The sequence below is a fragment of the Pithys albifrons genome, chromosome 3 (genome assembly GCF_047495875.1).
Source record: "Pithys albifrons albifrons isolate INPA30051 chromosome 3, PitAlb_v1, whole genome shotgun sequence".
NCBI lineage: Eukaryota > Metazoa > Chordata > Aves > Passeriformes > Thamnophilidae > Pithys > Pithys albifrons.
The window spans coordinates 73450383-73464078 of NC_092460.1; positions in this window are offsets into that span (position 1 = coordinate 73450383).

Sequence of the window (13696 nt, forward strand, 5' to 3'; positions counted from 1 at the left end):
AAAATCTGGTTTAGGTTGCTATGAACTATGCTTTTGAGGGGAAAGTTTTGCTCAGATCCATGGGCTGTCCCAAAGGACTCCAGCACTATATTTTTATCCTTCTGTCTGAAGTTGTTTTTTAACCTTGTTCTAAAGACCAGAAGATGTATGTCAGAAAGAAGGGGGGGGGGAAGGGGGGGGGGGGGGAAGAGTAGGGAAGAGGAGAGGAGAGGAGAGGAGAGGAGAGGAGAAAAAAAAAGAAAAAGAAAGAAAAAGAAAAAGGAAAAGGGAAGAGGAAAAGCTGTTAGTGAGGATGATGGTCGCAGCCTTGTCAAGAGTGGCAGTCACAGGAAATGGGAAAAAGGAAAAGGGAAGAGGGAAGGGAAGGTTTGGGAAGGGAGGAGAGGAGAGGGAGGGGAGAGGGAGGGGAGAGGGAGGGGAGAGGGAGGGGAGAGGGAGGGGAGAGGGAGGGGAGAGGGAGGGGAGAGGGAGGGGAGAGGGAGGGGAGAGGGAGGGGAGAGGGAGGGGAGAGGGAGGGGAGAGGGAGGGGAGAGGGAGGGGAGAGGGAGGGGAGAGGGAGGGGAGAGGGAGGGGAGAGGGGAGAGGAGAGAGGGGAGAGGAGAGGCAAAAAAACAAGAAAAAGGAAAAAGATTTTGCCCATGATTCAGGAAGGCTCGGCCTGTCTGGGCACCATAGCCTATAAAAAAGTTTATTTCATTTCTTCTCTTTCTGTTACTCAAAAGGTACTGTCAATTATGAGAGAATGTCTTAAACCCCCCAGTATTCTTGTGTATGAATCCCTGCTTTTGAACCTGAAATGTAAAATTCCTCTCATAGGCTCAGACATAGATGATCATAAATATGTTCATCAGTAGAGGCTTAATTTAATGTCACAATATTCACACACAGAGTTTTTGACAAACAGGTGAGCCATCATCCAAATGAAAATTTGTTTTCAACAACAGTAAAATGCATCACCCTGTGATGTCTTTAAAGTCTGGATAAAAAGTTTCAGTTGAAATATAACTGAAAGTTTTGGTTTGCTTTTCTTGGGTTTGAAGTTTTTTTGTTTGTGTGTTTGATTTTTATTTTTTGATATGTGTTTGTCTTGCTTTGTTTGGGCTTTGTTTTGATTTGTTTTCCCTTGAGAAGTGTTGGGTTTTCTTTGGTAACACCATGTGGTAGTTTGGCCTAGTTAGGCCTTAGTTTTAGTTAAGCCTAGCTTAGGCCAAAGTTAAGTAGGTGTTGGTAGGTGCTACATAGCTTAGAAGGGACAGGTGTCACCTGACTTAAACAACCAAAGAAATACTGCATACCAGGTGACATAAACTCAAGTACAAAATCAGTGTGGGAGGTATCTCTCTCAGTCTTCTCATGGCTGTGGTGTGGGGTGGACCTGCTGTGACTGTTCAGGGATAACTGGGCCTCACTGTCACTTACCTCTATGTTATCTCAGGGAAGTAAATATTTTACTGTTAGCTTCTTCCTTCTCCTTGCTGGGTGTCTCTTGGGAGGTGTCTCTTAGGGTGCTTTTTGGGGTCATAGTGCAAGTTTGTTATCCAGTGGGGAGACGGAAAATTGTTTGTTATCTCTTACCTTTGTTGGTATGTGTTGTATTGCATTTTGCTTATAATTTTTCCTTTTCTGTGTAAATGCATAAGCCTTTCCATTTAAAGTTTCAATTTCAGGTTTTTCCCTTGGTGGGAACGGGGAGGGAGCTGCGTTTCTGTGGTGAATACTTGACATTTTGCCAGATCAACCCACAACAAACCAAATCAAATTGATTACAAACATTTTACTAAAAGAAAATTTAGGATGATTATTTTTTCAAAGTGGGAGTTTGGTTGTAGGAGTGAAGCATATTATATAGATCAGAAGGTTAAACTTGTCATGTACTTGCCTATCTCTCCATAACATATTAGGAGGAACATGTACAGGATATTTTTCTCTGCATGAGCTACAGTTCAATTCTATGATACTGGGAGAGAACTACTCTGGATATTTTTTCTTTGCTGTTGTTTCATCTTTGCTGTGTATTTTTTAATAATATGAAGAAAAAAAAGATGCACTATAAGTGGCAATTGCCACTGTTCAAATCCCTTTGCTATCTGATATACAATGAGTTCTCAATCTTTTGGATCCCACCAAATTTTGCAAACAGCTGACAGATGCTATTTCTTCAACGTTGATAGTAAGAACCAGTTAATAATTCAAAAGTAATCTTATGCAGTTTACTTTTTTGCTTTGTTTTTATTTGATAAAAGAAAATAAATTAATCATATGATTTTAATATCTAGAAGTTATGTGGCACAAGACAAGAATGATATAAAATTTGCTGAAATTTTACTGACTGCAGTAAATTGCCAGATATTTGGAAAAAAGGTCTTTTTATATCTTCCTAATTTAAAGTTATTGGTCACAGAATAAGTAGGAGATTCTGATGTTTAGAGTAAATAAATAGCAATATATAGAAGTGCATTAATTTTGCTTATTGAATTGAGATTATATTTAAGTAGTTTCTCAGTAGTAAGGAAAAAAGGCAATTTGTTTTCACACTGAGACCACTACTTCTAAAAAAAAATGTGTAATGCAACAAAAGACAGGTTCCAAGTGTGAACAGTTTGACCTCAACCATATTAGTATTTTTAATATAAGGGTTCTTGTACGCATTGTTTAAAAATGCAGAGGTGATATCTTGCATTAAAGGCTGCTTCTAAGCTCTCCTCGATTTGCTTCCTAGTTGGGAATAGTCAAAACATAGGAAGCACATGAAACTCAGAGAGTTCACAGTAAGCCATAGAGCCTGACTGCTCAGGATGCTCCCGGTTTAAGCAGGGGTGAGACAGAGAATGGAATAGGCTTAGTAAGGCACAGTTAGGCTCCCTGTTCTGCAAATGGAGAAAAGCAGTAGCGAAATGGATCATTCTGTACCCTTGTTAGGAAAGGAACAGAGCATGTCAACCTGAAATTATCTGCTGCCAGGGCTGGAATATGTGTATCTCACATTATTGCTGTCAACCATATCAACTAGTATATTAGGAAACAAATCCTTAGGAGTGTTTTATGGGTAATTTAGAGAAAGAAGTTAGTCTTCATTAGGAAACCTAGTGCCTAGGGCAATAAGGGGTAAAAAGATTATATTCACAGAGTGTAAGGGATAAACTGTCTGACAAAGCTAGTCCTGTCATGCTTTTTTATTTGTTTAGGTAACCCACTGGGACTTGTGAACACCAGAGCTTCAGGTGAGAAGTCATTACTTCCTCACAGCTATCATAGCTGTAAGACACTCAATAAGGAGTGTCAGTAAAATCTCAATTTTCACACCCACAGAGAAAAGGGACATATATTTCACATTGTGAATAGTGTAAAATAAGAATCAAAGCCAGGACTTATCAAAAGCCTGTCAGGAGAGGTTATAGATGTATACATATATCATGAAAATAGGGCCTAGGAGTTCAAATCAAACTCTTATCAGTCCCCTTCTGTGTGACACATTTACAAGAAAAAATGTGTGAATGTCTAAACTTTATTCTTAGTTACACTTGAATTGTGTATAATCTTGTCAAGAGGCAAAGCTCTTAGTGGTTTCACTTGCTCTTGCAGAGTCCTTCACATTGTTTTATACACAGCAAATATGAAATCTAAAACAAAGGAAGCACTCAACACTTTGTACCTTTGCTGCAGAACTGGTGAGGCATTTTGGTTTTGGTGCACTGCTTTTCCACAGAGTGGAAGTGCTGAGTGGCTTGGTGTAAAGGTAGCAGTGCAGGGGGGACTGGCCCAGCTCAGTCACTTGTAGGTGTGTTGGGAGACCAACTCTGCACAATCTAGCACATGCTTGGGACCCAAACATTGTACTTTGACAGAATTGTGTGCACACTTGCTGGTTTACAGTACTTTCATTTTTTCATAATTTAGAATACATTTGGAGAGTGACATTTATTTACTGACATTGATGCCAACATCTTCTTGTAGGTTATTTTATTCATTTTTTTTTATTTTTTGACATTCAAATTAAATTATTTCTATAGTTTGTAAAATAAGAAAAAACCCATAAAGCAGCTTATCTGCCTTCTGAAAAAAAATTGCAAAAAATAAAGGCACATGAAAGAAAAAGCTTTGTTAGTACATTTTTCGCTTTTAGAAAGATACACCTGTTCTTTGTTTTGTTTGGTTTGTTTTGTTGTTGTTGTTGTTTGGTTTTGTTTTGTTTTTATTGTTAAGTCCAAGAATATGAAGGCAGTTCTGTAAGAATAACCATGAGTTAAAGTAGAAGAAATAGCACAGCTAGTTGAATGGACTGTTTTGGACTACTTTTTTCATATAAATCAAGGTATGAATTTATGTGATGTTTTTGCTGGTGCACCTAGGGCAGGATGTTGCAAATAAAATAGAGTTTAACAGCTCTTTTGTGGTTAGATTAGCAGCTGCTAAAAGATAGCAGATATGAAACTAGAGAGTGGAAATTTCAATTTGCCATTACTCAGATGGAAATATCAGGAAGAAGGAAGAGAGCCAAGCAATGTAGTAAATAATAAACTACCTGAAATCTGTCAGGGAAACACAAGAGACATATTCAAGTCTATCTGTCAGTAATATGAGGAAAATCTGTAAAACTGTGGATCACACAGTGACTAGTTCTACAGATGGGCTAATCAAGAAGCATATAGTGATAGGAGATGTAGAAGTAGCAAGCATGGAAGTATATCAATGATAGAAAAAGTAATGATGGAAATGACTGATGTAAGTAAGCTACATGGAAAAACAACTGGGACAATAATGAAGTAAACCAGCAGGACGATTGCAAAATACATAATCAACAGAGACAAATATAATAGCTTTAAAAAGGGAAAAAAAATATATTCTCAGTCATAGCTGAATAAAAAGAGAAAAACAGAAATCTGCAGGCAAAATATGACTTTATTTTACACAACCAGTACATGCAGGAAGCTGATATGATGGAATTCTATTTCCTGAGTAACAGAAGCATTGGGAATGATTACTCACTAGTTACTCCTAACACATGAAAGGTATGAGACACAGACAACACACGTAGAAGGGAAATTTTTTGGAGAGCAAAGGGAAATAATTTTTCACACAAGGCATTATTATGCTGTGGACCTCAAACTTGGAGTAGCAAGAAAGTCAAAGATCTAAATGGCTTAAAAATGTAATAGATAATTTTTCGGAACAAAGACTCAGTTTGAGTACTAACATTCACTGAAAGCTTTTACCAGATGGAGGTGCATTCTCTACTTGCCCTGTTACAATTTTTTTTTTTTAATTCATATCTGCTATTAGCTGCTGTGGGACACTGTACTGGGCTGACCTTTGGCTTGATGACTTATGGAAATTGTGATCAAGGAAACATTTTAGGCAAGAAAAAATGGTATCAGTAAATTGAATTACTCATGACTCTATTTTTTTCAGAATACAGATAACCCCTCAAAGCCTAATTTTAAGCAGATCAAAAGAGTTTCGATTTGTTTTTAAACATGAGTTTAGGAATTTTTTTATCAATTCATCACTGTTTGAATAATAACAGAAAGGTTGCCACCTTACTAAGACATTTGCCAAACTAGCAGAAATAAGCAACAGAGAAAAGTCAAGCTTGATACGTTAAAGTGTGGGAGCCAGGCAACAGCCTCCCTGTTTATCCCTCTCCCGAGGTGGATATCAACAAAGTACAGCAATGTGGTCATTCTTTAACAGTATGAAAAAGAGATAATAAGTATTGCTCATGTAGAAGTGGTATTTGAATATGTAAAAAGGTGCCAGATTCAACAGTATAAATCACTGTAAAGTTTAGGACATTCCTCCCTAGAAAGTGAAAGTGCATTCAACTTATGAAGCAATAATACAGTTTTTCTGAATAAATTACACTAACAAAAACCCAAGAAGTACCATCTTCTGCAATGACAAGGAATGTTTATGCTCCGGGTTTAATTTTTACCAAATATTTGAACTTAATCTCTGAAAAAATCAACAATTCTATAAGGAAATCCAATTTTATTCCTATTGAGGCAGCCAAATGTATAATGGAATAGAATAAAATCATTATTCTCAGGAAAAAATGGCCTTGTAGCTATGGATAATAAGAAACAGAGTTTAATTGCACTGTATGTTTGGCCTATATACTTTTGACCTGTTTATTCTTCTTGTTAGGTAAAAATAACTGAATGTTTATATTACTGCATAGAGGGTTGCTACAGAAGCTTAATTCCTTCCAATGGGAAGGTCATTCATGTCATTAATATGCTGCTTAATGAAACCTGACTCAGGAAGGCAAGTTATTTACTTTTAGATTGGATTTTATTCACTACTAAGGAGTCAAAAAAAGCAACAAATCAAGCTTCAAACACTTGAGTCATTGAAAATAACCATCAAAATCAGTGCCAACTTTTACTTATGATTTCATAATGATTATAGGGTGAATAGTGTTCTGGTCCTTATGGACAGTAACAGTGAATACTTTTATAAGCACATATTTATGAGCACATTTTGCAGTCAGGCTATGTCCATATGTTTATCCACTGTCCTCAAGGCCTTCTTAAAAATGAGATGTTGCCTCTACTGAGAATATCATGGGAGCACAACTTAAGGTATAATAAGTACTTGCCATCACATTCAGTCATGTAATGTGAAAAATACTAGATTGTCTGCAATATGTGTGTAATTCAATAGCAAGCATATATAGTTTAAACTGGATGTTCTCTTGGGATTTTAGTTTGTTTTCAGTTAATGACTCTGCATACAAATAAAGACAAATAATGAGATAGATAAATGAAGTCATTTTGGGAGTCCAACATTTCTCTGCATTTCTAATGAAAGCTGTTTTATACAAAGAGGTATTTGCTGTGCTTCAGCCACCGAACTCTAATAAAGTTTATCTTTACACATCTCATATAATTTTTCAGCAAGTCAAGTCACTTGTATAGCAGTATCAAATAAATACCCCAGTATCCACTGAGGTTAAAAACCCCCTACTAACATGATGTAATATGTTTCTTATTTTCCCTGTAATTCTATAAACATGTGTGTGTGCACATGCATATGTGTACATATGTGAATGTATTTGCCTAAAATACACAAATATATATGTGCATATGTATACTTATGTATGTATATGTGCACATATATATATGTATATAACTATGTACTACTGAAAGTGGTTGTTCAATGTCATTTTACCACCTAATTATGAAAACAAAACCATCCTTTGCAGTCAACACTGCAGACTACCAGACTGATCAAAAGGGTATAGAGAGCAACCATCCTATAACCCTTCAAGGTAGCTCATATAAATCTTAGCTGAGACATATTAGGAGATATTTTACACTATGCACTGCCATTTCACATTTTGTGTTGGTTCTGTGAATAGACTCCAACTTCAGGACCATTAGACCAAACTATTTCATGAACTAAATCCAAATTAGCATCTGGGAATGGCAGTTTTATTGCTGATGGTGAAATTACTTCATATGCCAGCACTGTAATTTAAAACAAGCCTCACTTGTTCTCGTGACCATGGCTTGCAGGGACTCTACAGATGCATATTTTTCATGTGTTTTGCCATTTTGGAACATGGTATTGCCATATTGCCATGGTTTAACCCCAGTAGGCAGCTAAGCACCACACAGAGGCTCAGTTGCTCCCCTCAAGATGGGATTTGGGAGAGAATCAGAAGAGTAAAGGTGAGAGAACTCATGGACTGAGATGAAGACGGTTGAACAGGTAAAGCAAAAGCTGCACACTGAAGCAAAGAGAAACAGGAAATTCATTCACCACTTCCCATGGCAGGCAGGTATTCAGCCATTTCGAGGAAAGCAGGACTCCATCACAGGTAACAGTGACTGTGGAAGGCAAACACCAAATCTGTCCCCTTTCTTCTTCCCCCAGATTTTATTGCTGACCACAACATCAATATAATCTGGGATATTCCTTTGGTCAGTTGGAGTCAGCTGTCCTATCTGTGTCCTGTGCAGAACTTTTGCCCAGCCCCAGCCTCCTCACTTGTTGGGCAGTACAAGAAGGAGAAAAGGCCTTGGCTCCGTGTAAGCTCAGCGGTAGCTAAAACATCTCTGCGCTTTCCACACGGTTTTGGTGAAAAATCCTAAACACAGCCCCATACCAGCAACTATGAAGAAAATTATCTCTATCCCAGCCAAAACCAGTACAGGTACTTCCACATATCTTGGTAAAATAAATTCTATAATGCTTTCCAAAGAATCAGAAACTTCTTCATATTCTCCCCGGTGAATATTAGGGCAGGTTAGGACCTTAAGGAAACTATTTCTGAGTTTCTTTTCTATTAATATGTCCTCACCATTGTGAGACATTTGCATGAACTTTTGCATAACTCACAGTTGCTAAAAAGACTAAAACTCTATGCTCTCATATTACCTGTTCAATACTGAGTGTCCAATTAATCATCTTTTTTGATCTTCTACCACTGAGATTTTCAGATGAAGAAAATTTTCTTCACTGATAGAAAATATGGTGTTTCTATAATTATCTTAGTCCTTTTGTTTTTCCTCTCTTGTTTTGTTTTTGAGTTTTTGATATTACAGGAGATAGAACCAAATACAAAAAGAATTTCTATTTCATTTCCTAATGTGTATGTGAACCTTTTTTCAAATATTTTATTTGGAAGGTGAATTTATAATTTAATGCTGATGCTAAAAACCAGGGTAAATATTTCTTTTATGAATATTACATTGAAAAGTCTTTTTGTATTTATAGGCAACTTGACTTGAATCTTAAAAGAGGTTTCTAAAAAATTAAAACTGGTGTCCCTATTGCATCCCATTTATTTTTAACTTCATAAACCTTTGTCTCTTTTTTCTGTCTTCCAGCTGTGAAGCATTGTAGATAGTTTGTTACAGAATAAATATCAAGGTACCCCTTGATGTCTGTAGCAAAGACCATTAGGACCAAAGAAAAACAAAGTCTCTGGAATAAATGTAAGTGTTCTAGACTAATTTTTGGCTAACTTTCAAGTATAAATAAAATTACACAGTTTCATGCTATATTGACTAACACAAAAATCCCCAAACCACAGATGGCCGAAAGACACACCTAGACGGGTTTTTTGAGGTTTTTGGTTATTTGTTTGGGGTTTTTTTCTCCCACTCCCCAAATGCTCACATGACTAATGAAATAAGTTTAGAGAAAACAGAAAGGTATTTTCCTTTTAATAATGAACAATGATAAAACAATGGGTGATCATTTCCAAGTCTGCCATCATACTACCAAAAAAAGAAAGAAAAATAAGATAAAAATTGAGGACCATAACAGTAGTCTTCAAATTGGCAGAGGTAACTAGAAAGTGGAGGGTAATAAACTCTTTCACTCACTTCATTTGGTGAAAACAAAAATAATTGATTAAATTTGCAAGATAACAGCATAAGCAAATGTTTTAAGTGTACAGAATGCAGAAGAACTTTTCCCAGGAATGTTGTGGATGACTCATCATTGAAATAGAGGAGTAGATAAGTATCTATCCTGAATTACATAATAAAAATATTCCTGGGTTTACTGCAGGAAGATTGACAAGATATTCTGACATCCTGATCAAGTTCATTGTCCATAATTCAATGACAAACAAATGCCTTTCACAGGGCAGATTCAACTTTTAATAATTCCACAACTTTATTGTCTCAAGTGATTTACTGTTGGACTTCATTTTATGTGTGATGATACTTCATTAAACAGTCAGTATGTAAAAGGTTTATTTTAAAAGAATGATAATGATAAAAGGAGATATGGACTAATATATTTTAGGAAGTCATTTAAAGTATTTGGGGTCAACCAGTGAACTACTTTTAGCCATGACTCACCACTGTAAACAAAGCAGAATTCCATGACACCTACAAGTAGTTTTTGGGCAACAGAATAGCAGAAGGGGCTAAAACTACAATTCCTTAATTGAGATTGAGAAGCTGAGCTTAGAATAGGTTTTTTTAGAAAATTGCCTGCAGTTATGAAAATTAAACATTATCACTGTGATTTATGGAAAAAAAATTGGCAGGCTTAGTATTTTGAATCTATAGAAAAAAATAATTATTTGTTTGAATACATTAACACACAGTGAATAAGGTCAGGTGACTAATATTTCAAAACCCAAAAATAATTAAACCAGGAGAAATTCCAGGCATGTCTGTTCACAGAGTCCTGAATCATAAATTTTCAATTCCATTCAAAACAACCAGAAAGATTTTGCTGAAAATAGAGTCCAGGATGTATTTTATGGAACTATTTTGGTGAACAAGAAATGTTAACATCTATTTATTTTCAAATGTGTGGAGAATCTCTAAATCCAGTGTGGTTTTCACAGTTCTCTGATAAACGATTGTCAATCCTGAGAATGTCTAACATCTTGTCCTTATACTGAAAAGGGAAAAAAAAATCCCCCAAAAACAGCAGCTTAAAGAGCTTAAAACACTGACAACTGTGTTAGAACAGAAATTCAGAGCATACTTGGTTTTAAATTTAATTAAATGAAGTATGCAGGTTGAATATCATTGCAAACAAAGAATGAGTATAGGGGGTAAGCTAAGATCACAGGAGAAACTGCAACTGCACAGTGAGTTAAAAATGGTATGAAAATTTGTCTGCAGAATATAAATGTTGGGATAATTTTCTTGGTTACACAAAAAATCTGAAGACATGAGACATAAAATGGCAAAGGTATTTCCTGAAGCTGGAATATCAGTTTTATATCAGCATTTTATAGTTGAACTTATCAAAAGTGATCACAGATCTTACTGATGCCAGTGTTTACAATTTCAATCAGATTCTAAAGAGAACAAACTGAATTTCCCGACACTACAGCTGGGCGAGGGGAGATTCAACAAATTAGGAATTCCAAACCTAATAACCACAAGGGCTTTAGGTTTCTGTTGACAAAATAAATAAACTGTAGAACAATGTTTAATGATCAGGTATATTAATAAATTACAGAATAATGCTCTGTTTACTTCCATCCAGACCATTCACTTGCATTTCTTGAAGAGCAAGAGGGTTTTAAATAGTATGACTGTTTTCAGAAAATTGAGAAATGGAGAATAATAGAATAGATGAATATCACATAATAGGCTTTTAATAGAGTATGGCAGTGGGAAACTACAGAAAAAGAGTCAGTATTGAAGATAAATGTACTAAACTGTGAAGAAAACTCCTTGAATATCTGGCATGAGCTGAAACAGTGCCATGTCTGCAAAGAAAAGACAATACTTACAGTTAGACTTTGACTAAGGCTCAAACCCCATCCTGAACTGATCAGTTTTAATGAAGGCTACAAAGTGTCTGCACATGCTTTTAGCCATGGCACTGAGAAGTAGTTTAGAGAGCTGAATGCACTTTGCCTCATTTCTGCAAAGGGCTCTGTTTAAATGCAAAGGTAATTGCTGCAGCCCAGATGACATTGATTGAAACAGGAATGCATTGCATTGCATTCACCATTACAAATACATTCTCTGGGTATTATGCTTAAAAACGTCTTAGTTGCTCCTTTCCCACATTGCACATGCAAAATTGCAGGCAATATTTCAGCATTGATGCAAAAGTACCCTCAGAATATGTTACAAGTAGTTATTGAAGGGAACTGTTTTCTGCCTTGGAAAAAGGTGCTTGAAATATACTCTTTATATAATGCCACAATTGAATATTATTAGAAAATGCAATGCAGTAACCCCTTTGAAAGCATACAAGGTGGTGCTGGTTCGAAAGCAAAGGGTATTCTGTGAATTAAAGCTGGGACTAGAGGTCAAGAGGTTTCAGCCCTTGTTTTTGTTAGGGCACAGCCTTACAGGTGAATTTCAACAGATACCCCTTTTTCAATAATTTCCCATTAATAATTTCCCTTGAGATCTGTGAGATTAATTCTCCCATATTTGCAGGGAATTCATTAGTTAGTGTGAGCACTATCCAGTCATATGTAAAATAACGTCTAATATTATTTTGGAACTGAAAACAGATATCATGAAATAATGCTACAAAGTCAGGTTTATAGGATAAACAATCATGAGAGATTTGGGGCACAGCTTGCCTGTATACAGATAAGCAAATCCTGTTTCACTGGTATCACTGAAGAGGGATACACACATACAAACACTAGGATGGAGTTCAGCTTCCCATTTAAGCACAGGGTTTTTCTGTGCTACCAGAAATGCTGTAGAACAAACAAGGCTAATAATTCAGAGCAATACCAGAGTAGGCCTGCAGCACCTGAACAACTAAAGGAACAAATATTATACCTTTTTCTCACACAAACATGAACTATAGTCTGTGGCAAAATTCTCTTGGGCCAGAAATGGGTCAAGCTAGATCGTGCTAAAGCTTATCTACATAATGCTTCTGTTCTTGGGTCTTTGGTTTTCTGGCAAGATTAAACATCAGGAAAATTTTTCCTGCTGCTCAATTGGAGTGACTGTTCAAACTGCCTGTGACAAGCCAGTCCCTCCTGCTGATCCTTTCACTAGGTGAGCAAAAACTGTGGCTGATATTTTGGATTCATTATTTAAATTTGGATAGAATGTAGTTTTTCTTTTTCTTTTGGCAATAAGTATTAATACAAAACTGCTTTATTACATCAGTTCAAACTCTATTTCCTCTGAAGCTCAGGAATTTTATTATAATTATAAACTCCAGTTTAAATTAATGCTCATGCATTTTGGCATGCAGGTGTTAAAAACTATCTTACCTGTCAATACTAATATGAAATGTAGGGGATGGTTTTCACCTTCCCAGTGCTCTCTGGGACTATTTTCAAGGTTTCTTTTTAAAAGAGTTTCAATGAAAAATACTGAAAATATTTTCTTAAAGATTTTTTCTCTGCTTTTGAAAAGAGAATGTGTGAAAGAAGCGACATGATGCCTCTTTCATTGTCACAGAGCTTGCACACTTTGCAGGATCAATGGTTCAACACAGCATCACAAAGTCATTAATATGTGGCTGCCAAAATGGGCTTTGAAGCACAACCACCAACTCAGAAAGACAGAAAAAGCCCCCATATGGTGCTATGAAAGCCGTATCTCTGTAAAAATCTCTTAATGTAGGCTAACCAATTGACAGCCTCTAGGGTCTAGAGATGTTTTCATCTTTGTGGTCTTTTGTATTTGTATTGATGATACAAACCTGTAAACATGAACCCATGAGCGCCTCTAGGCTTCATCTCATGCATTCTGAGTAAACCATTCAAGTCAATAGATTCTCATATTGTGTCAAAATAAATCTCTTCTGTAAATCTTTGCAGTAGAGGTGTATGCATTATTCAGACTTTGAGTTGTAACTCTTTCTTTATTAACAGTGTTGATATTGAAATATATTTTGCAGATACGCAGGTTTATTGGTTTCAGTATATATTGGTTGAAAAAACCAAGCTCAACATGCATCTTGAAAATAATAAATAGAAAGCCTTCCAAACTTTGGAGAACTAAAAGGTTACCCAAAATGTATTTCTAAAGGATTCTTAATGACTGCTAAAGAAAAATTGCACATTTGACACTTCTACAACATGAACTGGGAGGATTAAACAAAATAGAAGAAATGGTAATGTCCTGCATTTACTTTGCCTTCCCTCCCCCCCCTCCCCCCCCCCCACTGCTGGTTTATGCTGGACCACGATAATTTTAAAAGTGATCTCTGCAATCTTTATCTGTCATGGAAATAAATTTGTCTCTGGGTGACTGAGCAACATGAGGTGAAATAAATTTCT